The following is a 27,940-nucleotide window of genomic DNA, read 5'->3' as shown; positions in this document are numbered from 1 at the left end:
TATCTATCTATCTATCTATCTATCTATCTATCTATCTATCTATCTATCTATTTTTTTGAGAAAATGTCTTCTTGGGTAGCCCAGGCTAGCCTTGACTTTACATTTGATGGTTCTGAGATTATAGGAATCTGACCCGCTGCTGAGCTTAATGAGATAACTGATTTATTTTGGTTTTCTGAGATCACTCTTAGTTTCTTCACCCAGGCCATTCTGGAACTTACTGTGTAGCCCAGGCTGGCTTAAAAATCAGCCTTCTAATTACTGAGATTACAGGACTGTGTCACCTTGCTGGCATGATGGCTTAGTATAGATTTACTTATTTAGGCGATTTTCTACAATTGAGCAAATGAACATATCCAATCATTCATGAAGCATGTTTTCTTTTTCCTGGTAACAGCATGTAAAATACGGTTTCTCAGAAGGTGTCAGGTTCATAACACAATATCACTACCTATCCTAGTCACACTCTTTGTTCCACTTGACTTATATCCTCTGACCCCCACACTTAATCCCAGCCCTGACCTTTCTTGCCCCTGGGAACCACCGTTCTGCTCCTTGCTTCCATATTCATTTATTTGCTAAATTGTATAGGAGATTTACTAAATTTTAATCCATGTTATGGGGAATAGACTTGGCTTCCACACATGTTTTACAGACAGGGCTTCCTAACTGTTATCCACTCATGACCCCTTTTGCCCAGAAATGTTGTGTGACATCAGGCATCTAAGTATGTAAAATATATACGTAAATCAAATATAACATTTGCTAAGAACAAATCATAGAACATCTCATGTTAAAACAGTTCTTTAGCATGTATGTAATTTTAATTCTTATTAAAGACTTGTGCAAATTTACATTACTAATAAGATGGTTTTTGTTTATTTTTTGCATAACAAATGAAGCTTGGCTAAATGTGGATTCTACAAGATGAAGGGCATCTTCATCATGTTTCAGGTTAATTGATATTTAATATTTGTGTTTTTTGATCATCCAAGCTTTATGTAAATATATAGTACAAAGTAGCAAAAGTATGTTTACTGCCATGTCAGAAACATGAAAACTGTATCTTAATCTCAAAACAAAACACACTCGCGGATTTTTGACAGAATTCAGGTCAGCCACTAAAACGTGTGTCTAAAAAAAAAAATTTCAAACATCGTAATAACATAATTCAAAGATAGTCTAATTTGATACTTACATGCCGAAAAAAAAAGTTAGGAAAGTATTCTTTCTTTACCGTAATTAGAACATTATGTTCCCATGAGAGCCACAAACTTCGTATGTACAATAAACACACACGATGGTTTTGGATCTGAGCCAATGTTCCAGGCAGTGTGCATCAACACGGCATGCGATTTGTGGAGTGAGCGTGTTGTGTGCTCCGAACCGAAGCTGGAGTGGGGTCCCGTGTTGCTCCGTGGGCGAAGCTTGCCAGGAATGCCTCGGGTTAGCTATACATTTGCGTTTTGATTTGTTTTTGACGATTATACACTTAGAAATGTTTCCAGGTGTCTCACGGCTTCCACATCAGTTACACGACCCTACACGGGGAAGTGACCCACAGTTTAAGTCGTGGGCTTGGAGATGATTCTTAAGTGAGAAATTCATAGAACTTTATAAAACCTTCATGAAGGGGGCAGGAAAATGACAGCCCATTATTCAGCTTTTCTGGTAGTTTACAACTGCTGTGTATCTCAAAGATGTGTGGTTGCCAGTGTGTCATGCTCTGTAAAATATAAGATCTAGTGGGAGTCATTTGGGGTGTGCCCCAGAGTGGGACATTGAGACTCTGACCCCTCCTCTTCTCTCTCTCTTGATTCCTAGCTCTTATGAGATGAACAGGATTCCTTGGCCCTCACACTCTGTCATGATGTACCATGCCACAAGTTCAAAGGCAGTGGGACCAAGTGACCATAGACCGAACCCCTGAAACTATGACTCAAAATAAGCTTTTCTTCTCTAGGCTGAGTGTCTTAGGAATTTTGTCACTGTAGCAGACAGCTAGCACAGCCTCTAACAATTCATTGCCATCTTCTGGTGCTATTGATGTCTTTTCTTACTGTCTCAGCCCAAAGCGTTTCATCTCTAAAGGGTGTCAGAGATGACAACACCTTCTTAAAGCCACCAGATCGGCTTGTTCCACACAACAGATCTAAGTTCAGTGGGGCCGTCTGACAGAAACAGGACAGGAGACTGAGTTTGTGACACACTGAGTCCTGTTTGAGAATCCCATCAAGCTCTGTTGGTCTGTTAGCTGGAGACAAGCAAACACTAAACTTAAGATAGTCTTGTAATGGCACCTCTCTCAAGATACTCCTCCATGGAAGTTAAGAAGCATGGAAGGCTGATCTGTGAGGAATGTAGTTAATTCTCAGTTATTATTGGACATTTGTGGGACTTAACTTATTATTATCAGTATATTTAACAAAAAATGGTTTTGTTGTTGTTGTTGTGTCAGTGGGAGCTGTCACTTTCATCCCAAAAAGCCTCTAGGGAAGGACTGTGGCACTGGTTAGCTTTTCTTTTACTTTCAAGATGAGCGAGAGAAACAGGGACACAACACATAGTCTCAACAACAACAAAATCTTTCTAATGATCTGTCTTAATAAAAAACAAAAAACAGAGCAAATCTCCTCACTAGGGAGGAGGCAGGTCTGGCCTCTGTGTGTCTGATGTTTCAAGAATAACACTTCTTCCCTGCCAGCCTCTTGGAACCCAGGATCTAGAACTGCATGGAAGGCTCTTGAGGAAGTATCTTAGGTACCTAGAGTCTACCTCTGATAACACCTGATGGAGTCCTCACAGTAGGCTTAAAGGATGTCAAGTGGATATGTAAATCAGATCCAGTCATTTAAAATAAACTGTTTCAAAAGTGACTGCCTACTATGAACGTCTGGAGTGGTTTAAAAAAATAATGATGTCTGGGTCCCGTCTTTGACAACCAACATCAGAGTGTCTTAGTTGGGAGCAGTGCAGGCAGTGTTTCCATGACTAGGAAGGTGTGGGTCTCCCAGATAAACATGCACAAGAATCTGAGGCAGTTCTCACCTTGTAAACTGGATTTTCCACACCCCAGTAGACATTGCTTTGGAATCACCATTCCCCATTTTCCTTTATGAAAGACTTGTATCGACTCAATTATAATAACGCGTCTGCCAAAGACACAAAAGTTCTGAAATCTAAGCTGAAAAACAATTGTGCTGAAAGAAATCCCAGGCTAAGTCAAAGAGAGCAACCTTCGAAGCAGATGATGACTATGAAGCCAGGGCCACAAGGAGGTGGCTGGAACTCTCACAAGGTACAGCTTAACTTTCAGATCCGGAAGACAGGAAATTGAGCTCTGGTCTGGAGAAGGGCACAACTGTGGGGTGTTGGCCATTCTCAGCAGGTCCTGGGGCAGACCCCACAATTTTCTACAGCCTTGGCAGCAGCCTAACACTTTCTGGAAAGCAAATGACAAATTGACGTATACTAGCTCACAGTTGCACACAGAAATCATCCCACAGTACTGTACGCACCACCCCCACTTGACTTATTTATTGGCAACACCAATTATTATCTTCAACAAAGGCAGATTCTTTTCAAATATTGTTTGTCCTAATTCTAAGGATATCGCCTGAAGGATCTTAAAAAGGATACTATGTGAGGTCACTATGAACCTTGGATTTTGTTGGATGATTTTCTTAGGTTACAAGACATCCAGGCTTTAAAAATTGATCTGCTGTGATTTGGATATTTAGCCTTTCCCAGTGTGGTAAGAGAGAGCAGATAGGACAAGGATAAAAACTGAACTTACACCCATAAATTGATGGATTTTTGTGCCTTTTATGCTCACCATTTTGGAGTCAGGTAGATGGTTTAGCAGGGAAACCTTTTTGCCACAATACCTGATGATGAACTTGATTCTCAGGATCCTCATGGTTGAAAGAAAGAACCAACACTGCTTAATTGTCTACACATATGTACACACACACACACACACACACACACAGAGATACACTGTAGTTTAAGCTCACCGTCCTATCACTACGAGGCATTGCACTGCTGTTACAGTTGTTGTTAAAGCCATTGTATAGGATGTCGTCTGATGAAATGTTAAAAAATATCGTATGTCTACTCATAGTTTCCAGTCGTGACCTTTTGCTGAGACTCACGCCCAATACTCTCTTATTCACCCATCTCACCAAACTTAATTTTTTCCAAAATGATTTTGTTATGTATACTTAAGGCACAGGACATGATGTTTTGGTGTATATGTACTCACTACAGACAAGAAAGCCACCAAACATTAACTGGGGCCTGTGAACACTTACATAAACAACTTAAGATTGCACATGAAGGTTGCTCATGCACAAATCATTGGCATTCAGGGCTGGGGGTTACAACGTGGTGGTAGAATGCATGCTTAGCCTGTGTGAGGCCCTCTGTTCATCATCCCGCACCAAGAAAGAAAACAAAGAAAAAGCAAGAGAGAAAGAAAAGAAAATGAAGGACTAAGCAAAAGCAGGAACTGCCAACCTTCATCACGTCTGAAGGGATGGAGCCCCAGAGCTGCAGACCACCGGTGCCTGGTGCCCTGGGGTTCTCATGCGCTAGGAGGGAGCCTGTATGAGACTTAGGCAGCCTTCAAGTCCAGAAATCTTCCTTTGTATTGGCTCTCCTCTGCCCCCAGTTGTTTTATCCCGACTATGAGTGTGGTGTCCGTCCAGCCTATGAAGGCCAAGCTGACTGAAGCAGGTGTCGGTGCTCTAGAGCACAGCCCTCAAAAGCAGGTCTTGAAGTCCTGTGCATGAAATGAACACAGGTCATAACTGTCCAGGAAACCGGTGGTGCAGGTAACAGTGGTTCACGTGTGTCTTAGGAAAGGGCTGTTAGCTTTAACAGGTTTGGTTTTAAAAGGCTACACAGCACCACCACTTAACAATAAAAACCCAGAACGGACTGAGGGGAGTACAGGTGTCAGGAAATTGAGCCTGAAATTCTTCAGTTTGAAGAAATGCCATAAGCTAGGTTGAAGCGCTCTCAGATTTTACATTCGTTAAGTGTTGTGGCACACGTGTACACATGTACTTTTATTTTTAAAGCTGTCCTTAAAGCTAGTTGATGGTTAATGTGAACTTTAATATTTAAAGCCTACTCAAGATCTTCTTATAGCCAAGAAAAAAATCCAGGCAAGGCAGCTGTTGAGAGCTGTGAACAAAACAACTTGTAGTCTTGACCTTTTCAATTATAGTGAGGCGGGAAATTCAGATTCTTGGAACGTGCCACTCACCACCCAACTTGTGTCCTGAGCCAGCACTTATGGTAGACTGCAGAGAAGCAATGCCAACGAGGGAGAAATTCTTGACCTCTCCCTGCAACTGTTAAGACTGCAACAGTCCCTGTGCAAGGAGCCAGCAGGAGGCATGCTTATGCGCCCTGACGCTCATTGTCTTAGCATTTGGTCTTCAGCTACAAAGACTGTGCATTCAGACTCTGCTGTCCCTCCTGGGGGCTTCTGAGCTGCTTCCTCCTCCAAGTGTAGAACTTCTCTTTGTGGCTCCAATACGTACGTCTACCCTGCATTGAATTTGGGCTGAAGTCTCTATTTTTCTGTATGGAGTACAATTTCAGTAAAATGAAAGAATACATCTGGTGGGGGTTGATGGCTTTTATAGCAAATGTTTTTCCATCCTGTCTTCCAACGTTTGGGCAAAAAGCAGAGATGATTAGTTAAAAGATGAAATCATGGTAATTATCAGGATTTTCCGTATCGCTAATGTAATACTTTCCCTTTAATCATGTCCCATAATGTGTAACCTTGACTTTTCCAGGTCACACTGGCTAGAGGGACAAAGCGAAAAGCACAGTTAACAATGGTAAGGGTGGCAAAATGGTCTCTGGCCCCAGGTTCTCTGCCAGCAGATCTAAGGGTGCGGGTGTCCGCACCTCCCAGCTCTTCTTGGAAGGGTTCAGGCAGCTCCGATTCTTCTCAGAGGCCATTAGAGCTTCTTTTCTTTCACCTGGCACTTTTTACTCTGATTTTTCAAAGAGGCATCTGTGTTCTCCCGACTGGCTCTGCCTTTTCTGTTGGCTCTGACATTTTATAGTTGATGATAGTCTTGCTAACTTCTGACCCTGGACTTCTGGTTTTCACTGTTATTTATTTATCTTTTTAATATATAATTTTTTTCTCATGCTATGATGCTGGAATACACTCTCTGGAAACTAAATTGGAGGAGATTGCAGGAATGATGAGACCCTAAAAGATGTTCCTTGCCACCACCAGGCAAAAAAGAAAAGACTGGTTCCAGACTGAAAAAGAAAAAAGAAAAGAAATAAAAAGGCAAGGACTTGACTGCTCCTATGTATGGTGGAGGAGAAGGTTTATTGTAGATAAAAGGGAGACATATCCAGACCAGGGGCATCTGGGAGAGTGCAGAGTGGACATGATCCTGGGCCATGTGAGCAGAGGGGAGAGGGGAAGGGGGAGAGGACAGAGGGGGACTAAGGACAGCAGCCAGGAGGCCAAGGGTACAGGAAGGTTTGGGTAACCAAAATGGCTGAATTATATAGGGAAGAAGCTCTTGGGGAAGGGCAGCCCAGCCTCTGGGCTGGAGAGTTTTGTGTAGAGGGTATGGTATGTCAGCCATACCCAGTAACAGCCAAGGACTGAGGGATGCTGGGAGAGCCTGGAGGCCAGGTCTGCTTTTGTATGTTAAATAGGCACCTCAGCTGATGGTCCCAGATTTGAAACTCGACACAAAGGAAAGCCTTAGGCTTTGTCCTTCTTCCAGGCGCATGGCTGGGCACCAGATAATGGCTACCTTATGAGTAGTATGACCTTGGCTGTAAGAGCAAACCTTTTTGGGTTTCCTCATAGTAATACAGAGTCATCACGGTACCCGTAGATTACAGTGATGGTTGCACCATTTAAGGCATGTAGTAGACTTAGAACACCTCATAGCAAATACACAGCCAACGTCAGCAGTTACAGTTTCAGCCCATATAACCTATGGGCTGACCGCTAGTTCTTATTGTTTCCAAAGAGCTGTTTGAGAGTTCATGTGCAGGGGTTCCGGTGTTTTGCTCTAGTGTGCTAGCAATCTAGGGGAATGTGAGCAGCGTTACACTGGTGTTGCTTTTCTGTCATCAGTTAAGGAAGTTCCTCCACGGGCTGGGATGGCTCAGCGGGCAATGTGCTTGCCGTGGAAGCATGAGGCCTGTTTGGATCCCAGAGTCCACACAGAGAGCTGGGCATGGTGGTGCATGCCTGCAACACTACGGCTAGGAGGCAGAGACAGGAGGGTCCCACGGGCTTGATGGCTTCCATTCTAGCTGATTGGGAGTTCCGTACTCAGTGAGGCTCCTCCATGCATAGATGTGGTCACACACACACACACACACACACACACACACACACACACACACACACACTGAAAGTGCCTTGGAGGAGCTGGGGGGTGGCTCAGTTGGCCAAGCGCTTGCCGCACAAACACGAAGTCATGAGTTTAGATTGTCAGTGCCCACGTACGAAGTCAATCGCAGTGACATGCGCCTGCCATTCCAGTGCTGGGGTGGAGGGTCTGGAGTGGAGTCAGACTCTTGGGGTCTGCTGCCCAGTCCAGCCCCAGTAAGTGAGCTCCTGGTTCAGTCATAGAGTGATTGAGGAAGACACCCAATCTCAACCTCTGACCTCTACAGTCACGTCCACATGAACGTGTATACACATCTACAATACAGAGAAAGTTCTTTTAAATACATCACACAGCTCATAATCTGCTTTCTGCCCACTGACATTCATGTGCTTGCTTATGTTTTAACCTTGGTCTCCCCGTCTCTTTTTGTTTCTCTTGGGAGTTTCCGCTTGGGAGACCACTTTCTCTTATTTTCAGCTATGGGGGTAGGATAACATTAAACCTACTGATGGTTGCAAGGTGACTCCTGGTTGTGCTATGGTAAAAAAAAATCCATCTCTCTTGGCTCTGGGATTGGCTCGCTGATGGGTCTATAACCTATTTAGATTAAAAAAAAAGAAAAGAAAAAAAAAAAAAAAAAAGAAGACCTGATGAGAACTGTGCTGGGGTTTCTGGAAAGTGAATAGATTACTTTCCCCAAAATGCTGCTGGATGAGCTTTCTGGAGACAGGAGCTTAGGGATGGGTTTTCCAGAGTGTTCCAACTGTAGATGGAATTTAGCATGAGAGAGAGAGAGAGAGAAAGAGAGAGAGAGAGACAGAGAAAGAGAGAAAGACAGAGAAAGAGAGAGACAGAGAGACAGAGCTCTGACTCTGCTGATGTTCTCCCAATTGCTGATTCTAACCTCACCGCATCTCCCTTCAGGCCTTTAGCTACAACTAGCAAGTAGCCTTCATTTAATCTGTCTCAGCTGATTTCCTTTTGTCATGTGTATCATAACGGGCCCTCACTGGAGCTGTACATTACAGTTAGAACATCACATTCCAGGGCCAGGGAGGAGCACTCCTGGTTTTGTAGAATACCGTTCAAAAACTAATAGTTCTTCTTTGGAGTTGCACGTCTAAAATACCTAAACCTTCCAAAGCACGGCACCCTTACTTGTGGCCTCCCTTGAAATGCAAATGCAAGGTGGGGTCATTTGTTAAACTGGTTTCCAGACAGGCCTCCCATCCATCAGTTCCGAAATGAACTTCCTGGCAGTTCACCAAAGCACAAGTAATTCAGTGTGTGGCACCTACTATGTTTAAGAAGTGGACTTTTCTGGTTAAGTTTGAATTTTTGATTAATTAAAAGTTAATTAGAAATTCCACCCAGCATCATCTCCTCTCTTTAGAAACTCTTTGTAAAATGTCTGAGTGCACTCTCTTTAGTAATTACACTGTAGTGAGTGTAATTGCGTCTTTGATTATTAAGAATTTCAAAGGGCCTGAGGGTTATAGTCAGACTCTAAATTTTTATTGTACAATATTTTACATGGAAGAATTATAGCAAATTGATGGTGGGGCATTTAGAAATTTGTTTTCTGAAATCCTTGACATCTACTAGTTTTCATTATCTTTTGAGTTTTTCTTAATTGATTTGTATGGAAAAAGTTAATCAAAATTTTGATCAGCCAGACTCTGGTTAAAGGATTTTACCATTAAAAAAAATAAATCATTTAAACACTGACATTAGTAATTGCACAGTTAAAAAAGTTAAGATGGGGTTTCAAGCATTTTAGTTGTTTTGATAAACTTCCTTTAACCTGGGTAATGAAAATTACTTTCAATATAGTGGCATGTGGTATGCATGCATGTGATGTGTGTTGCTGTGGATGTGCGTGGACATGGACATACTTATGCCATGTGGAAGTCAGAGGACAACTTGCAGAAGCCATTTCTCTCTAACCACCACATGAGTTCCAGGGACTGAATTAAGGCGATCAGGTTTAGTGGCAAGGGCCTTTACCCACTGGGCCATCTTACCACCCAAACTGGATAATTTATAAATAGCAACAAACTGTTTCTTACAACTCTGGGGGCCATGGCCAAGGCACTAGTAAATTCAGTGTTTAGTGAGGGCTTACAATGCTTCAAAAAATAATTCTTTCTGTATTTGCACATGATGGAAGGAACACCCGGGTTCCCCTCAATGTCATTTATAACGATGCCAGTCTCACTCATAAGGATTTCTGTCTTAGGACCGTGTCACCTTTTCTTGGTGTGCTATTGTCAGAGTGTTCGATGACTTCCACAGACTCATGGGTTTGAGCAGGTAGTATCAACTATCTGAGGTTGTTTTAGGAGGCCGCAGAAGATGTGCAGCTGATTGGTGGAGGCAGGTTCCCAAGGTCAGATCTTGATGGTTATAATTCTGCCTCTGTTTCCAGTCTTTACTCTCAGCTTCCTGCTCAGCCATGGGGTGAGAAACTTTGAGTTTCTACTGTTATGGGTGGAATCACCCTACCTGACATGCTTTTTTTTTTTCTGCCATGAGTGGCTAAACTGGTGCTAGGGGGAAATGGGCTAAAAGGTACCTGACAGTGGTATTAGGACCTCCATTGAGGATGTCACTTTTGTTTGCTTGTATGAACCAGAGGGTGACTGATGTTCAAGGAACAAGGCAGATAGATGTCAATCCTGGGCACCAGCATGCAGGAGCTGTGGTTCATTCTCATGTCTTCCTTAGAGAGATGGTCCAGCACTTTGTGATGACCACATATCCGTGGCTAGTTGTATGCTAGGTAGAAGGTGAGGAAGAAGGGGCACACCAGGCAAATGCATGTTGTCTTAGACATCCTAATCTCCTCACCAGTATTCTAATATGCTGTGGGTGACTGAAGCATTTGGTGAGCAGAGCCTTAAGTTCCTCTATGCACGTCAGAGATGTGATTAATAGTCAAGGTCAAGAATCAGTGCAGGATGCCGTACTTCATAGAGTAATACAAAAGAGAGATAAGGGTGAGAGAATCACACACACACACACACACACACACACACACACACACACACACACACACAGTGTGTTCTATTCATACTGGGAGAATATGAAGAGACCTTATCAGTGTCTAGGAAGCAATAGCAGATTGCAGAGGATGGAATTCACTGGTTAGGAATCACTTGATAGACTACACTCTTGAGCTTGCGGGCCCCTTCCCACTCCCTGTCCTGGTGCCTTTTATTCATTAAGAGTCCCTCCTCTTGAGCGGTTTGGACACTAGCATTGGAAAACAGACATCCCCTCCCCCTCTGTGTATGTTTTCTGAGCCCAGCTTGTCCTTTGCCAAAGCCATCCTTCACGAGAGTGGTGATATTATTGACCGAATGTCTGCAGGGCATGTACTTTGAGTTGTATTTATTGTAGCGATGATGAATTAAGCTTGAGTTAGTAAAACTCTCACAAGTCTCCCCTGTGAGTATGGCTTTGCATTTATGGGAAAAAAAAAATCATGAGGTTCCTTGGAAGACAATGTTCTTACTGAAGGCCTGATGAAAACTGTTATTAGTTCGCATTTAGGATTTCTCTTTATGAAAAGCAAATTCTTTCTTTTCTTTTAAAAATAATTTTTAAACCCCAGTTACTCTGCAGTGGTACCATTTTATGCTCATTTTTGTTATAGACAGAACTGCCAAGCCAATTCAGCACTAACGACGCTGAGTATTTTGCAGTTGACTTTGTTTGGAGGAGCTCAAGTTTCCCAGGGTTTCGAACTCTGCAAGAAGGAAGACGGGGATGACCCAGTGTGAGAAGGACTTGAAACGTGCGCAGTGAAGTGCTGGTAGCCTCATTAGAGAATTAAGGGAAGAAAAAGATCTTGTTCAACAAGGAAGCTGTCCAGGTAGAAGAGGCAGGAAGGCAGAGCGGATGGTTTAGTCCTCTGGAACTTGGCTTGACTTGGATGTACATACGTCTCTCTTCTAATTACACACCTGGAGTCTGAGACCCTTCTCTGTATGTACCTTGCACATTCCCACTCCTCCGTTACCAAGCACCACAATAGCAGCTTATTGCCTCTTCCCCACACTTACATCAAGCTGAACACATACCTCTCTCTGAAAAATGGAATGCATGTCTTCTTTCCTTAACAGACATCAAGCTTAGACTCTGTTCAACCCACACTCTCCTATGACTAGGTAGGACAGGAGAGCAGGAAGTGCAGTCTAGCTTGAACTGATGTTGGAGACATGTAAAATAAGTAAACTGTCCTTCAAGAACTCTCAGGGAAAATCTCTTACTTACTGTTTTACACCCATATATAATTGAGTACATTTGCATGTGATTAAATTCAGATGCATAGTAGAAAGGGAGTTATGTATTTTAATCTGTCAAACAAAATGCCCTCAGTAATGGCTAGAGTTCTTGAGTATTCTCACTGCTGTAGCCAACTGTCAGTCTTGACTGCATTTTTCTGATCTGTACTATCACATGGCTCTTGACTAAAATTTCCTTGCAGCTGCGAAATCTCCGTGTACCTTTGTTTCTGTTCTTTAAAAATTTTAATTTATTTGTGTGTTTGTATGTGTGTGTGTGTATTTGTGCCATGGCATATGCATGAAAGTCAAGGGACAGATTGAAGACATTGGTTCTCCCCTTCCACCATGTAGGTCCTGAGGTCAAACCAAGGTTGTCTGGTTTGGAAGCAGATGCCTTTACTGGCTCAGTCATTTTGAAATAAGACTCCAAGAATATGGAAGCACATGGGTCTGACCCTAATAATTTATGATAGAAGGGACCCAAATCAGGCCCTGGGCAAAGTAGAGACCATAAGTGTTTTAAAAAGAAGGAGATGAGGTTGGAGAGTGCAGCCCTCATCCCAAACAGTTGAAGTGAGGGTGTATAGGAGCCAGGTAAGAGAGAGCGATATGTCTTAGGTGAGACTGGAGGGAAGATTAGAGCTTCATTGTGAATGACTACAGTTGACAAAGTAGAGGAAGTGGGAAACCAATCAGAGTTTTGAGAATGGAGTTGATGTGATACTAGTCTAAGAAATACAGAGGATATTCTCTAGCCAGGAAGGAAGAGGCGGCATCAATGAAAGTGGGCTGTGACAGTTATTTTTGACAGTTGACTGATTTGACTGAGAATTGCCTAGAAGATTAGTTTAGCATACTTCTGAGTACCATCTGTGAGAGGGTTTCCAGAGAGAATGATGGAGACACCATCTTACACTCTAGGATGGAACAGGAAAGAGCAAAGGAGAAAAGACGCATGTACGATCTCTCTCTCTTTCTTTCTCTCCCTCCCTTCCTCCCTCCCTTTCCCCTTCTCCCCCTTCTCTTCCTTGGAGACCATGACATGAGAGGAAGTCTCTCTGCTGTTTTCCCCACCACCAGTGCACAGGGTTGAGCGACTCTGGATTGGATCCTTCATCCCTTAAGTTCCTCTCTCAGATATTCTCTCACAGTGAGAGAAGTCACCCGTGTGCCCAACACATGGAACCAGGACAGCTCAGAAGGGAGCTGAGCCATGGACTTGGTAGACCAGAGAGCCCACAGGGAGGGAGGACCTGTGACTCTGGAGTTGAATGAGATTAGGAATGTGAAGGAAGCAAAGAAGAATAAACTTGCCTTTTAATTTTTAAATATGTTAAATTTGAATGTCCATGTGCTCAGCATGCAAGCGAAACTTACTCCTTGATGGCTGGGGTGTGCCTTAGTCACCCTTGTAGCTTCAACAAATGGTGAAGCACAGATCTAGTTATTTGTTTATTCATTCAGCTATTATTTCCTAATTAATTATTTTACTTAGTGCATATGTACGTGTGTTTGTGTGTATGTGCACATGTATGTATGCATATATGTGAGTATGGGCATATGGGTGCATCTGCACACATGTAGAGGTCAGAAGGACAGACTCTCGGAAATCTGTTCTCTCCTGCCATTTTGTGGGATCCTGGACTCAAGCTCAGGTTGTCAGGTTTGTACACCAGCACCTCTCCGCAGCATACTTTCAACCAATATTGATTAATCTTTCACTTTATACCAGGTAGAGGGGTGTGGCATAAAGTAGGAGCTCAGCAGTGCTTTTATTTTTATTTTTTAATAAACTAAGTTAACGTTTGTGGATTCCACTTTGAGAGCTCCTAATTGACTGCCAGTTTAGTGGAGATTGGTTGAAAGGGTGGAAACATAACAGGAAGAGAGAAACTAATAATTTACATGATGAGACATGGGGCACAAGGAGCATCCACCTTTGCTGGGACCCTTAGTCTAGAAGGATTTTTCTGTAGCCATTTTCCAGCAGCTGGTGAGATATGGAATAGAGGACTTGGGTGGGCCACTTACATATTTTCTCTTAATTAATTTTTTTTTATTGCTGTGATATATACCATAACCAAGGCAGCATATAAAAACGTATTTAATTTGTACTTGTAGTTTCAGGCCTAGAGTGCATGATGGTGGAGAAAGGGCATGACAGTAGGAACAGCTTAGAACTTACATCTTGATCTACAAGTAGCAAGCAGAGAGAGGGCACACTAGGAATAGACTAGCTCTGATCTTTTGAAACCACAAAGCACATCCCAACAATATACCTCCCCCAACAAGACCACACCTCCTAATCCTTCCCAAACAGTTCCACCAACTGGGGACTAAGTATTAAAGTCTATGCACCTATATGGGTCATTTTCATTTAAACCACTACATATTTACACCTAAAACATAAGCCTGTACTTCATAAGATTTTTCTTACTTATTCCTCATTTTTGTATATTTTGTTATTTTTTGTTGTTTTTAAAAGTTTTCTTAGATGCTGCATTAGTTCTCTGCCGCTGTGAGAATACTCTGACAAAAAGCAATTTAAAGAGGAAAGGGTCTACTTTGGCTTATGGTTCCAAAGACGATATAGTGTCACAGTGGTGGGAAGGCCTGACAGACACCAGACACTTGAGGGCAGCCTGGCAAAGAGAGAGAGAGAGAGAGAGAGAGAGAGAGAGAGAGAGAGAGAACAGATTGACAGCAGAGACAGAGACAGGGGGAACAGTTAAGTAGGGCAGGCTACAAAATTTAAGGCCCACCTCCAATGACGTACTTCCTCCAGCAAGCCTCCACCCCCTAAGGGTTCCACAAACTCCCCCAAGGGCCCCCCCCCTGGGACCAAGTGGTCAAATATGTGAGCCTATAGCATGTCATATTCAGATCACAGCAGATGATAACGTTCTTCAACATTCCGAGCTATCTCTACTGGGTGATGGAAAGAGAGCAAAGCCAGCATCAATGGTTCTCTTCCTCTCTGTGCCTGGGAGTGTGCATGGGTTGTGACAGCTGCCAGGTGATCTCTGTGGCCAGGGCCCTAAGAGCAGTGCAGGCGCCAAGGGGAGTAAGAACTTTAGGAAAAGTGAAGTAAGCTGCATCGAGCCCTTTTCCATCAGTAGGTCATTTTCCATCAGGGAGTTCAGTTTCAGTATGTCTTTGCTTGGGTGTTGACCATGTCATATAGCGTAGTGGGTGACAGTGGGCTGCAAACACTGGGCTGGAAGAATTCCAGTGTAGGTTATAAGTCCTTGTGGAAAGTAGTTACTCCTTGGGCTTCTACCATCTCATATGTGGGATAGATAATTGTCATGTTTGCTTTACTTTTTTACTTACCAAGTAATTTACCAGTTAATATTATTTTCTGTCTCCTGGTGGAATGTTAGCTTCGTAGGACCAGTGCCTTCTTGACTTCTGTTCTACTCTCTTTCTGTGTCTGTGATCAAACACTCTGGCTAATGGCAACTTCAGGATGAAAAGGATTTATCTAGCTTATATTTCTAGGTCATGGCCATTACCAAAGGAAGTCAGGGCAGGACCTCACATGGGAGCTTGAGGCAGGAACCATGGAGGAGTGCTGCCCATAGGGTAGCTCTGTACACAGCACCGACAGTGACACTGAGCACAATGGGCTGGACCCTCTGTCAACTAACAATCAAGATAACCCCCTTCTGAAGTGACCACAGGCCAGTGTGCGTCCTGTAACCCCTCTGTTGTGCCTTCCTTCTCAGCTTACTCTGGGATGCCTCAGGGTGACAGACAGAGACATCCAAGTCATTCTTTTATGCATCCCATGCAGTAGGAACGTGGTTACTGTAGAGGCCATGCCAAATAAAGGAAGCAGAGAGAGAAGGAATGACTGGAGATGAGGCAGAAGGCTAAGGCAAACACAAATCCTTGGAAGTAGAGAGAGAAGGATTTTATTTTATTTTATTTTATTTTATTTTATTTTTTGCAAAATGAGAAACATTTATTTATATATTTAGTAGGAATGTTAACTACTTTTTTGTGTTGTGGTTCTTTTTTTTATTAATTACACTTTATTCATTTTGTATCCCCCCATAATCCCCTCCCTCCTCCCCTCCCGATCCCACCCTCCCTCCTGTTTCTGCATGCATGCCCCTCCCCAATTCCACTGATAGGGGAGGTTCTCCTCTCCTTTCTGATCTTAGTCTATCAGTTCTCGTCAAAAGTGGCTGCATTGTCCTCTTCTGTGGCCTGGTAGGGCTGCTCCCCCCCTCAGGGGGAGGTGATCAAAGAGCAGGCCAATCAGATTATGTCAGAGGCAGTCCCTCTTCCCATGGACACTGATCTGCCATGGGCTACATCTGTGCAGGGGTTCTAGGTTATCTCCATGAATAGTCCTTGGTTGGAGTATGAGTCTCTGGGAAGTTCCCTGTGTTCAAATTTTCTTGTTCTGTTGCTCTCCTTGTGGAGTTCCTGTCCTCTCCAGCTCTTACTATTTCCCACTTCTTACATAAAATTCCATTCACTCTGCCCGACAGTTGGCCATCAGGCTCAGCATCTGCTTTGATAGTCTGCAGGGCAGAGGCTTTCAGAGGCCCTCTGTGGTAGGTTCCTAGTTTGTTTTCTGTTTTCTTCTTCTGGCTTTCAGAGGCCCTCTGTAGCAGGTTTCTAGGTTGTTTCCTGTTTTCTTCTTCTTCTGATGTCCATCCTCTTTGCCTTTCAGGTGGGGATTGAACATTTTAGTTAGGGTCCTCTCTCTTGCTTGGTTTCTTTAGATGCATAGATTTTAGTGGGTTTGTCCTACGTTGTATATCTATATGAGTGAGTATATACCGTGTGTGTCTTTTTGCTTCTGGGACAACTCACTTAGGATGATCCTTTCCAGGTCCCACCATTTACCTGCAAATTTCATGATTTCCTTATTTTTCATTGCTGAGTAATATTCCATTGTATAGATGTGCCACAATTTCTGCATCCATTCTTCAGTTGAGGGGCATCTGGGTTGTTTCCAGCTTCTGGCTATTACAAATAAAGCTGCTACAAACATGGTTGAGCAAATGTCCTTTTTGTGTACTTGAGCCTCTTTTGGATATATGCCTAGGAGTGGTGTGGCTGGATCTTGAGGAAGCGCTACTCCTAATTGTCTGAGAAAGCGCCAGATTGCTTTCCAAAGTGGTTGTACAAGTTTACATTCCCACCAGCAGTGGAGAAGGGTTCCCCTTTCTCCACAACCTCTCCAGCATGTGTTGTCACTTGAGTTTTTCATCTTGGCCATTCTCTTGGGTGTAAGGTGAAATCTCAGGGTTGTTTTGATTTGCATTTCCCTAATGGCTAATGAGGTTGAACATTTCTTTAAGTGCTTTTCTGCCATTCGATATTGTTCTATTGAGAATTCTCTGTTTAGCTCTGTTCCCCATTTTTTAAGTGGATTACTTGGTTTGCTGCTTTTCAGCTTGTTTAGTTCTTTATATATACTGGATATTAGTCCTCTGTCAGATAAAGGGTTGGTGAAGATTCTTTCCCAATCTGTAGGCAGTCGTTTTGTTTTGATGACGGTGTCCTTTGCTTTACAGAAGCTTTTCAGTTTCATGAGGTCCCATTTATTGATTGTTGCTCTTAGAGCCTGTGCTGTTGGTGTTCTGTTCAGGAAGTTTTCTCCTGTACCAATGAGTTCTAGGGTATTCCCCACTTTTTTTTCTAGCCGATTTAATGTGTCTGGTTTTATGTTGAGGTCTTTGATCCACTTGGACTTCAGTTTTGTGCCGGGTGATAAGTATGGATCTATTTTCATTTTTCTACTGTAGACATCCAGTTGGACCAGCACCATTTGTTGAAGATGCTATCTTTTTTCCATTGTATGGTTTTGGCATCTTTGTCAAAGATCAGGTGTCTGGGTCCTCTGTTCGGTTCCATTGATCCACCATTCTGTTTCTATGCCAGTACCATGCAGTTTTTAAAACCGTTGCTCTATAGTACCAGTTAAGATCAGGGATGGAGATACCTCCAGAAGATCTTTTATTGTAGAGGATTGTTTTAGCAATTCTGGGTTTCTTGTTATTCCATATGAAGTTGAGAATTTTTCTTTCCAGGTCTGTAAAGAATTGTGTTGGTAATTTGATGGGAATTGCATTGAATCTGTAGATTGCTTTTGGTAAAATGGCCATTTTTACTATGTTAATCCTGCCAAGCCATGAGCATGGGAGATCTTTCCATCTTCTCATATCTTCTTCTAATTCTTTCTTCAGAGACTTGAAATTTTTTTCATACAAGTCTTTTACTTCCTTGGTTAGGGTTACTCCGAGGTACCTTATGTCATTTGTGGCTATTGTGAAGGGTATTGTTTCCCTAATTTCTTTCTCAGCCCTTTTGTCTTTTGTATACAGGAGGGCTACTCATTTTTTTGAGTTAATTTTGTAGTATTGGTGGTGAAATACAGTGAGGAGATGGCAAAGAGAAAGTCGATTGGGTAATTAGCATACTAGTGCTTTAAGAGCCACAAGGCCATTGATGGTGACAGGAAAATCTGCTAGTAATTAGGGATTTTTTTTTTCATTTTACTGTGCCATTTATGGTATTTAAATTTCTTTTTTAAATTATTTTTGTGTTTTAAAAAATTTATTCACTTTACATTCCTATTTTAGCCCCCTCTCTCTTCTCCTCCTGGTCCCACCCTCCCTCCTTCTTCTCCTCTTATACCCCTCCCCTAGTCCCCAGAAAGGGGTAGTCCTCCTCCCCTTCTCTCTGACCCTAGCCTATTAAGTCTCATCAGGACTGCCTGCATCCTCTTCTTCTGTGGCCTGACAAGCTACCCTCCCCCCAACAGGGGGAGGTGATCAAAGAGCCGGCCATGTTAGAGACAGCCCCTGCTACCTTTACTAGGGAACCCACGTGGAGACTGAGCTGCCATGGGCTACATCTGAGCAGGGGGTCTATGTCCTCTCCATGCATGGTCTTGGTTGGTACATTAGTCTCTGCAGGTGAATTAGTGAATTAAAAGAGTGGAAAGACACAGTGACAATGTCAGAACTACTAGCTCTAGGAGCTGAGCAAAGAGAAGAGCAAGATGAAAATTTGCCTTGTTGACAAGAGGGTCAAAGGAAGAGTTGTGTTCCTTGCTGGGGTTGTTACTGCTACCATTATTATTTTCATAATATTTTTTATTAATTATATGAAAATTTCACATTGTGAACCCTGAGCACACTGTTTTTCCCAGTCCTCCTGGATCCACCCCCAACCCTTCTGACCCTCCGAAAAGGAAAAGAAAAAGAATAAAACAAACAAACAAGTCCAATTTTTGTTGTTCATATCCTCGCTGGAGCATATTCAAACTCCCGGTGGCCAGGCCATTAAAGAAAACTGAGTCCTTCCTCATCTCTGCTGCCTCTCCCCCACCCGCCAAAACCCATCAGCTGTGGAGAGCTGCACTTCAGATCCTCAACACAATTTTCAAGAGTTCTCATTGGTGGCTCTTTATCTAGGCTTTCTGTCTTTTAGAGGGTAGAGGTCATCACAGAAGCCTTCTCTGTCCCTCTTTCTCAACTATAAGTGTGAAGTCATCAATACTGTAGCAAAAGTAACTTCAGTGACCTTCCCAGTCAAGAAAGGCCCAGACCATGGACTTACTCCATGGTTTATGGAAACCGCATGAACCACAGACACGGTTGTCAGCACGGTTTCAGGTTGCAGTACAGACCATGGACATCTCCCTGGCCTTAGGGGGTAACGTGGGTCTTGGAAATTAACGCAGACCCTGGCTGCAGAAGGACTACAGACATGGCCCTCAGCTGCAGCACAGACCCAGACGCTCCCATGGACTCATGTGGCAGCACAGACTCTAAACATCTGCCTGGCCTTAGGGGGTAACACAGGCCATGGACATCAACACACTTCCAGATCCTGCGGGACCACAGACATCCACATGAACCCAGGGCTTCAACATGGCCCGAGGCAGCGGACCATGGTTACCAAAGTTGTCCTCAGGAGCAGTGTGGATCATAGAGAGCACTACTATGGGGGATGGGTGGGAGGTTATTATTCTGAGGCAGAGTCTTGCTCTGCTGACCATGTTCACCTTGAAATCGTTACTCTTCTGCCTTAGCATGTGAGATGCTTCTGTGCTCAGGATGTGCTGCTGTGCCCAGGGTACAAGTAGTGTGTTTGACCAAAGAAGGAAGGTTCAGGGAGAGAAAGGAGGAGATGGAGTGGAGAGGGGCAGACCTGTAGGTTAAACATCTGAGGAAAGAGAGGAAAGCTCTGGAAAAAAAAAATGTCTAGCAGAATGCAAGGGCGAGGGGGAACAGTGTGAAGGAGGGAAGTTTGAAGTTTAAAAGTGGACAATTGAGGGAGCTGGGCTCCACCCAGCATTGGCCAGAAACAGATAGCCTAACACTGGGTGAAATGCAGGGAGTCTTGTGGAAGAGCTGGGGGAAGGGCAGAAAGACCTAGAGATGACAGGGGATGACAGGAGCGCCACAAGATCAACAGGGCCAACTAACCTGGGCCCAGAGAGGCTGGCGGAGACTGAAGCACCAACTAAAGGTCATGCATGGACTGGACCTAGGCCACCTACACTGATGTAACTGATGGACAGCTCGGGCTTCATGTGAGTTCCCTAGTAAGGGGAGGGGAGGCTGCCTCTGACATGGACTATGCTGCCTGCTTTTTGATCACTTCCCCCTGGTAGAGCTGCCTCACCATGCCATAGAGGAAGAGGATTCACTCATTCCTGATGCAACTTGATGTTCTAGGGTGGGTAGGTGGGGAAGCCCCCTATTCTGAATAGTAGGGGACAGGTGACAGGGTGAGGGAAGGAGGGTTGGATGGGGAGGAAAGGAGGGAGGGGGCTACAAGAAGGATGTAAAGTGAAAGAATAAATAAATAAGTCAATAAAAAAGAAAATTAGAAGGCAAGGTGTAGAGGTAGGGCCCAGGTTAGTTGGCCCTCTTGATCTCGTGGAGCTCCTGTCACCTCTAGGTCTTTTTGTCTTTCCCCTCACTCTTCTACAAGACTCCCTGTGTTTCACCCAATGTTAGGCTGTGAGTCTCAGTATCTATTTCTGTCCAATGCTGGGTGGAGCCCAACTCCCTTGATTGTCCACTTTTAAACTTCAAATTTCCAGAACACCAGAATGCTGGAGAGAAAATGAATGTGCAGTTAAGAGACTCAGTGAGGAGGAAAAATCAAGGAGTAGAACTCCAAAGACAAAAAACAGGTTCAACAGCAATAGGAGACGATGGTGGGGAGGAAGGTTCTACTTTACAGAAAAGTTATGTGTAAATAATGATGTAGAATATTTTGATGAATTAGCTAATAATAATAATGATAATAATAATAAATGTTTTGTTCCTTTGGGTACACAAGGGCTTGGACTGTTTTTCTTTGATGGTAATTCATGGTTAGGGAGGGAAAAGGTAAAGGCATCATTTCTTCATGGTTAGGGGTGAAAAAGAAGAGGCACCTACTTTCTCCTCAATCAGCTTCTTTGAAGTTGTTGTTTTGGGAAGAGAATCTAGTGTAGATTCCCCTTGAAGTTTGTTTTTGGACATGTGCTAAAACATTGCATATTATAGCAGCCTCCATCCGAAGGTGTTTTATTTCTGTTTTCTTTGGCTGCAGCAAAAATTATAAAAGGTGACTTTAATAAAACACAGGATAGACTCTTATCAGTGGTGGAGCCCTGAGTCCATCAGCAAGCACTAAGTGGTTGCTGTGAGGTTCAGTAATCTTCACATCCTCAGTCCTATTTCCACTGGCACACGAAGAGGTGGTCCCTGAAATATGCCTCTCTGGACTTTGGTTTAAAAATAACAGCACAAATGTCCATTCTGTCTATAACTAAAGCTCATCTATATGAAAAAGTAGCAGCCCATATTCTCAAGGTGGTGTTATGGGCTCTGTCCAGCAGCCATTAGGTGGTGCTGCCTACCCAACATTCTGTCCTCTGTGAGGCCACCTAGCTGAATTCTGCTGCCTCAAGTGTGGGTTACATGAGAATATCCTCCGATTCCCATCCAAAAGGTGGCGGCGGTTGAGACTTCTGTTAACTCTGTAAAACTTATCAAGTCTCTTTTCTTCCTCAAGAGCAGCCAAGAATTGGCAAAGGAAAGCCAAGGTCTGGGAACCACCAAAGCAGACACCGATATTTAAACAGCACCTTGTATTTTACAAAGAATCTCACAGGTCAGAGTATCTGGGATACAGTGGGTCAGCCTCCAGGATTTTATTTTGATTGAGTAAATGACATACTGCATGTAGATAAAGTCAGCCAGTTCTATCATGATGTTTGGCATCGCAGCAATTGCATCAAGGTTCATGGTGGAAGTTCTCTGCAAGACAGCCTACAAGGCTATTGGTAAACAGGACATGGGGAATTGTATTGTAATTACTCTGCTTGCACGGATCCTACTTCAGGACCTTGTAGAATTCTCCCGGTTTGCAGAAAAGTGAAAAAGCAGCATTTTAAGTGAGAACACATTCTTTGTGTGCCTATTGCCTGCATACATGTGCATATGTGTGTTTTGGTTGAATTCAGAGAAGGAGATTGAATGTCCTGATCTTGCTGCCATGGTTCTCCCGTCAGCCCAGAGGGCTGGGTTACATGCGTGTGGCCATGCCCAGCTTTCTAGGCCGCTTGCTGTGGGTTGGAACTCAGGACCTCATGCTGGCTCAGAAAGCACTCTTTCTGCTTGACATAGCTCTCCAGCCCTGAGAACATTTTTTTTTCTAAAATTTTAAATAAAATTTCAAATTTGTGTGTGTGTGTGTGTGTGTGCATTTGCGTGTAAGTGTGTATGTGCAGGGGTGAGTGCGGCGACAGCACGTGTGTGAAGGTGGGCCGCTTCAGGTGGTGGTCTTAGACCTCTTCATTTGAGACGGGACCTCTGTCAGGCTAGCTGGCCCAGGGACTTCCTCCTGTCTGCCTCTCATCTCACGGAAGACTCGCTGAAATTACAGAGCCTCCCCGCCTGGCTTTATCTGGGTTCTGGGGCCTGAACTCAGGTTTTCTCATGCTTGTGTGACAGAAACTTCACCCAGCAAGTCTTCCCAGCTCTCCTCTTTTCTTTTTCTAACATAGAGAGCACTGTATTTACGAGTTTAGTTTTCATTTTAAATTAGTTATTATGTCGGTACGTAAAGTTATGTGCTTCATGGTGGCATTTTCATAATGCACGCCATTATATCCTGTTATCGTTTGTCCCTCTCCCTACTGTCCTCCTTCCTCTCCTTCCTCTTGTTGATCTTTTTCTGCCCAACAGGAGGCTCTCTGCTCTCATGTCACATAAACTCCATCATCTTTCTTCACACACATACATACACACACACACACACACACACACACACATCTGGATTCTGCAATGGAGAGAAAAACATGAAATACTCATCTTTCTGGCCTATTTTTCATGACAACGATCTCCAGTTTAATCCATTTTTTTCCCCTTTAAGCGTGTTATATTTTCATTTTTTTTTCTGGCTGATTAAAATTCCGTTATGTATGTGTACCACAGGCTTCAAAACCCACCTATCCATTGACAGACATCCAAGTGAGTTCTCTAACTTGGCTGTTGTGGAAGATATAGCAACAGGCATACATGTGCTCTCTGATATGCTGACTTAAATTGCTTGGGTAAATATCTAAGAGTGGTAGAGCTGGGGCATATGGTAATTGTATTTTTAGGTTGTTTTGGGGAACCTTTGTGTGGGTTTCCGTAATGGCCGCATCAGCTTACATTCTTCCCAGCGCTGTGTGAAGGCTTATCTTTTCCATGCATCATGCTAGCTAGCATCTGTTGTCAGTTGTTTCCTTGATGCTAGCCCTCCTGACTGCAGTGAGATAAAATTGCAAGGAAATTTTAATTGGCTTTCCCCTGACACTCTAGGACCTTTCCCAATGAAAACACGATAAAATAGGAATCACACTAAATAGTTTACGGGGCTTTTACATATTTCATTTAAACTTAAAACCCGCAATTATGCTCTAGTCTCTTAGCTTTATGAAGTAGCTCGAGCCCTTGCAGTTGAGTATTACCCTGTGATTAGTGTTTTTTCTAACACGTGACATCCATGCCACATCCGTTACGGTATCCAGTTTCAGTTTCTGAAGTAGGAGGAGGATATTAGGAGCTTACAGTGTAGTGCTATGCTGGTGTGGTCTTGGCTTTCCTGATCATGGCCTCCTCAGTCCTCTACTCCAATCCTTGAACAGGATTTTTAGGTGACTTGCATATGTAGTTGTGGTGATTCCTGTGGAAGCCAGAAGAGGGCATTGGAGCCCTTGGAGCTGGAGTTACAGGCAGCTGAGAGCCAAGAGAGGTAGTTCTGGGGACCAGATTCAGGTCCTCTGCAAGAACAGTGGGCTCTCTCAATCTCTGGACTATTTCTCTAGCCCTGACATGAATTCTTTTAAAATATTATTTAATTGTATTACATAATAAGAATGCACGTAGGGTCTCTGGTTTAGAAACAGGCTGCCTGGCCTGTGGCTGAGCACACAGTGGGTGCAGAGGCCAGAGCTAGATGGGTGTGCTAATGGGTGGCCTTCTATCTGGGAGAGATTGGAATCATTACACAGAAAGATAGTGCTTATGGTGGCTCTTGTATTTACACAAATCCAGCTTAAAGCTCTTTCAAATTTCATCTTGTCATAGGGATTCAGGCAATAAATCAGTGCACTTTGTGCCTTAAAATAGGTTTGAATGTACAGTGTATCAAATTGTCTAACTCTTTCAAGTTTTTCCCCTTTGTTTTCATATATATGTATGTACGTATGTATGTATGTATGTACATATGTATATATCAACCAGAAATATCTACATTCAGCCACAATACTCAAAGAACTCCATGTGCTGTTTAATGTTGGAAATCAATAGTGTATGTCTGTGACCGAGTGGGAAGACAGAAATAAAGACTCTCATTGCTCCAGGTGGACCGGTAAGCGTTGGCTCCTGCCAGCCTGCAGTCAGTCACAGGACCTGCGGTCATCCTGTGTTTTTTAATATTTTGCAGCTCGAGGCTACTGCTTGTTCCAACTAATGCTAGGTCCAGCCTTGAGCAGGAGCCCTCTGAGTCTTTGGGGAGGGGGAGCGACAGGAGTAGGGCTGGGGGCAGGGGCAAGGCCAAGGGCGGGGTTGTACACTCTGTGCTAGCTCACTGCTTGATATCAGCTGAGATTTCACTGTGTGCTTGTCTAGCTCCTAAAATGTACCAATGGCGTCTGATTCTTCAGGTCATCCTGAGCTCTTTCTGCAACTCTGCTTCTGTTTCTCGTTTCTGGGTACTGCAACCTCACTACAAGGCTTTCTTTAAGGGCAAACCTCTTAGAATTCAAATCACTAGCTCCTGCTTCATGTTAGTTGTTTGTCGTTTGAGTGATTGCTTTTAGCGAGATGAAAAGGGGAGTATAGGACCTAAGACTCTGGCAATGCGGTGTGAGCTTTCTAGCTTTCTACTGCTCTATGAATTCTTCTTGCAATTGGTGGTGTTAGGAGAAGTGGATCTTTAGAGATGAAGAGGCCTGAAGTCTTTGTTCAAGACTGTCTGCAGAATTCTAAACTAAAAGCAGGAAGATACTCAGTGGAGATGGCCATTTGGGGAAGCATTAGAAGCAGCTTGGAGCCATGTCTGTAACCTAAGAAGGCTTCTGAATGGAAGCCAGGGTTACTTGTTCTTGCTGCCAGGTGCCCCAGGAAGCAAGGAGTGGAACACCTTGGGGTCTGTAAGAGTGTTTCCAGGAAGGATTAGCTGAGGGGAGAGGAGCCCAGCTAGAGAGGGGTCTGAGAAAAAAGCAGCTTTTCATGCTGTTTGCCTTTGCTGATTGTGTTTCTCCTGCTGGAGCTCGCATCATGCTTCTTCCCCACCAGACTTTCCAGCTGCCTGATGAAGTCTGAAGAGCACGGATTCTGTAAGAATCCTCCAGGCGTTTGGCACCAGATTGAGACTGCTGACTCCTCTAGCCTCATGGACTGAGCAGCGCCAGGTGCCCACAACCTATGCTGGGTTTACTAATCTGTACTATGGACCCTTATAAGATTCACTTTGTAATATATGTTCATTCTAAGAATTCTGCTCCTCTAGAGAACCCTGGCTAATACAGTCCTTTTTCCTTTGAGGGGTTTAAACTTATTTTGGGGACAATTCTTAAAGTAGAAGTCTCCTCTTAGATATATCTAGAGCATATTATACGAAGGAAACCCTTTGGTCTGTACTGGCTGACCTCACTTACAACTTACCTCTCCATTTTCCACCCTTCTGGACTGGTAGTCTGGTTGTACCGGAAAGGACTTACCTTGGTTAAAAAGTCAATTTCCAGCAATTTCTGTACTTTTCATTAGGCTGAACACTTCTCTTTTTTTTTTTTCTCCCAACAGTGGCAAAAGTTACCAGATTTCCATTAGTCACATGTAATGAAAGTACTGATCACTTACATTCAAGATATGAGCCCTGTATGCTTTCCTTGATTCCTCCCCCAAATCTGAATGATTTTCTCATCTTTGCTCTACAAAGAAGAAGCAAGTTTAGGAAGAAAAAATTCCTGCATCTGGTTAAGTGGTGAAAGGTGGGTTTTAAATACCATTCATTCTGTCTCCCCAAACCATTGGTGGTGCTTTCTGAGGTTCATGTGAAGTATTACTCATTGTTATTTGCTTTGAATGAGAGAAACATAATGTTCCTTCTAGTTTCCCAACTATGGTTAAGGAGAACATCTCAATTCAAAATTTAGGTGAAATTATTGAACAAACACCAAACTTTTGCCATAGCAATATACATATATGCCGAGGAGAAAAATCAGAAGCTGTTTCTCCTAAGTAGGAAGGAGAATGGATACTGGTCTGGACCAATGGCAAGTATGAGGCCAGTTGCCCGCTCCCTTGTCATTCTCGATGTCAAACTCTGCATCCTTATGGCAAGCTATACTTGGTAAAGCTACCCCCATTTTGTGAGGTCATTTTATGATACCTGGCAGATGCCGATAACCTCTGAGACGCAAGCTTTATGCCACAGTCCCCATGCCTCTTTCAGACAGGCAGACTATGCAATTAGAGTGATTCCCTTTCAGAAGACAGTCATGCGAGGCTTCCATCTCTAAGTATAGAAAAGTGTTGTTAGTGTCAGGGGCTGGCTCTCTCCAATAGGGTGGGTCTCAGGTTGGGCCAGGTATTGGTTGGATATTCCTTCCATCTCTGCTCTATTTTATCTCTGCACATCCTATATGGGTTGTTGGGTGGCTCTCTCCCCCCACTAGGAGTCCTGTCTAGTTAGAGGATGACCTCTCCAGTCTCTAGAACCCCCTGCCACTAGGAGTCTCAGCTAGACTCTCCACATCGCCTCCCAGGAGCCTACCCTGTTGTATGTCTCAGCTTGTCTCAGAGATGGCCTGCCCACATTTTCTGTTCTTTCTGCAAGCCCTCTGTCCTCTGGCCCCTGCTCTCCCCACATCTGATCCCCATGCTTATTTCTCTCTGTACTTCCTCTGTTATCTTGTTCCCTTTCTTCAGTCACTTCAGTTTTCTAGTCCATTTCCCCTTCTGAGTGAGATTCAAGCATCCTCCCTTGGATCCTCCTTGTTACTTAGCTTCTTTGGGTCTGTGGACTGTAGTATGGTTATCCTGTACTATAGGTCTAATATCTGCTTATAAGTGAGCACATACCATGTGTGTCTTTGTAGGTCTGGGTTACCTCACTCAGGATGATATTTTCTAGTTCTATCCATTTGCTTGCAAGTTTCATGTCTTTGTTTTTAATAGCTGAGTAGTATTCTGTTATGTAAATGTACTACATTTTCTATATCCATTCTTTGATTGAAGGAAAGTTGTTTCCCGTTTCTGGCTATTATGAACAAAGATGCTAATGACTTAGTTGAGAAGATATGGAGAAGATATCCTTGTGGTATGATGGAGTATCTTTTGGGTACATGCCCAGGAGTGGTATAGCTGGGTCTTGAGTTAGAGCTATTCCCAATTTTCTGAGAAAGCGCCAGACTGGTTTCCAAAGTGTTTGCACAAGTTTGCATTCCCACCAGTAACTGAGGAGTCTTCCCCCTTGTCCACATCCTTGCCAGCATGTGCTGTCACTTTTGTTTTTATCTTAATCATTCTGATGGATATAAGATGGAATCTCAGAGTGGTTTGATTTGCATTTCCCTGATGACTAATGATGCTGAGAATTTCTTTAAGACCTTCTCAGCCATTAGAGATTCCTCTGTGGAGGATTCTCTGTTTGGCTCTCTACCTGGTTTTAAAATCGGATTATTTGGTTTGTTGGTGGTTAATCTCTTGAGTTCATTATACATTT

The sequence above is a fragment of the Psammomys obesus genome, unplaced genomic scaffold, assembly GCF_907164565.1.
Source record: "Psammomys obesus unplaced genomic scaffold, mPsaObe1.curated_primary_1811, whole genome shotgun sequence".
Classification (NCBI taxonomy): domain Eukaryota; kingdom Metazoa; phylum Chordata; class Mammalia; order Rodentia; family Muridae; genus Psammomys; species Psammomys obesus.
Note: the sequence above shows the minus strand (reverse complement) of the source record.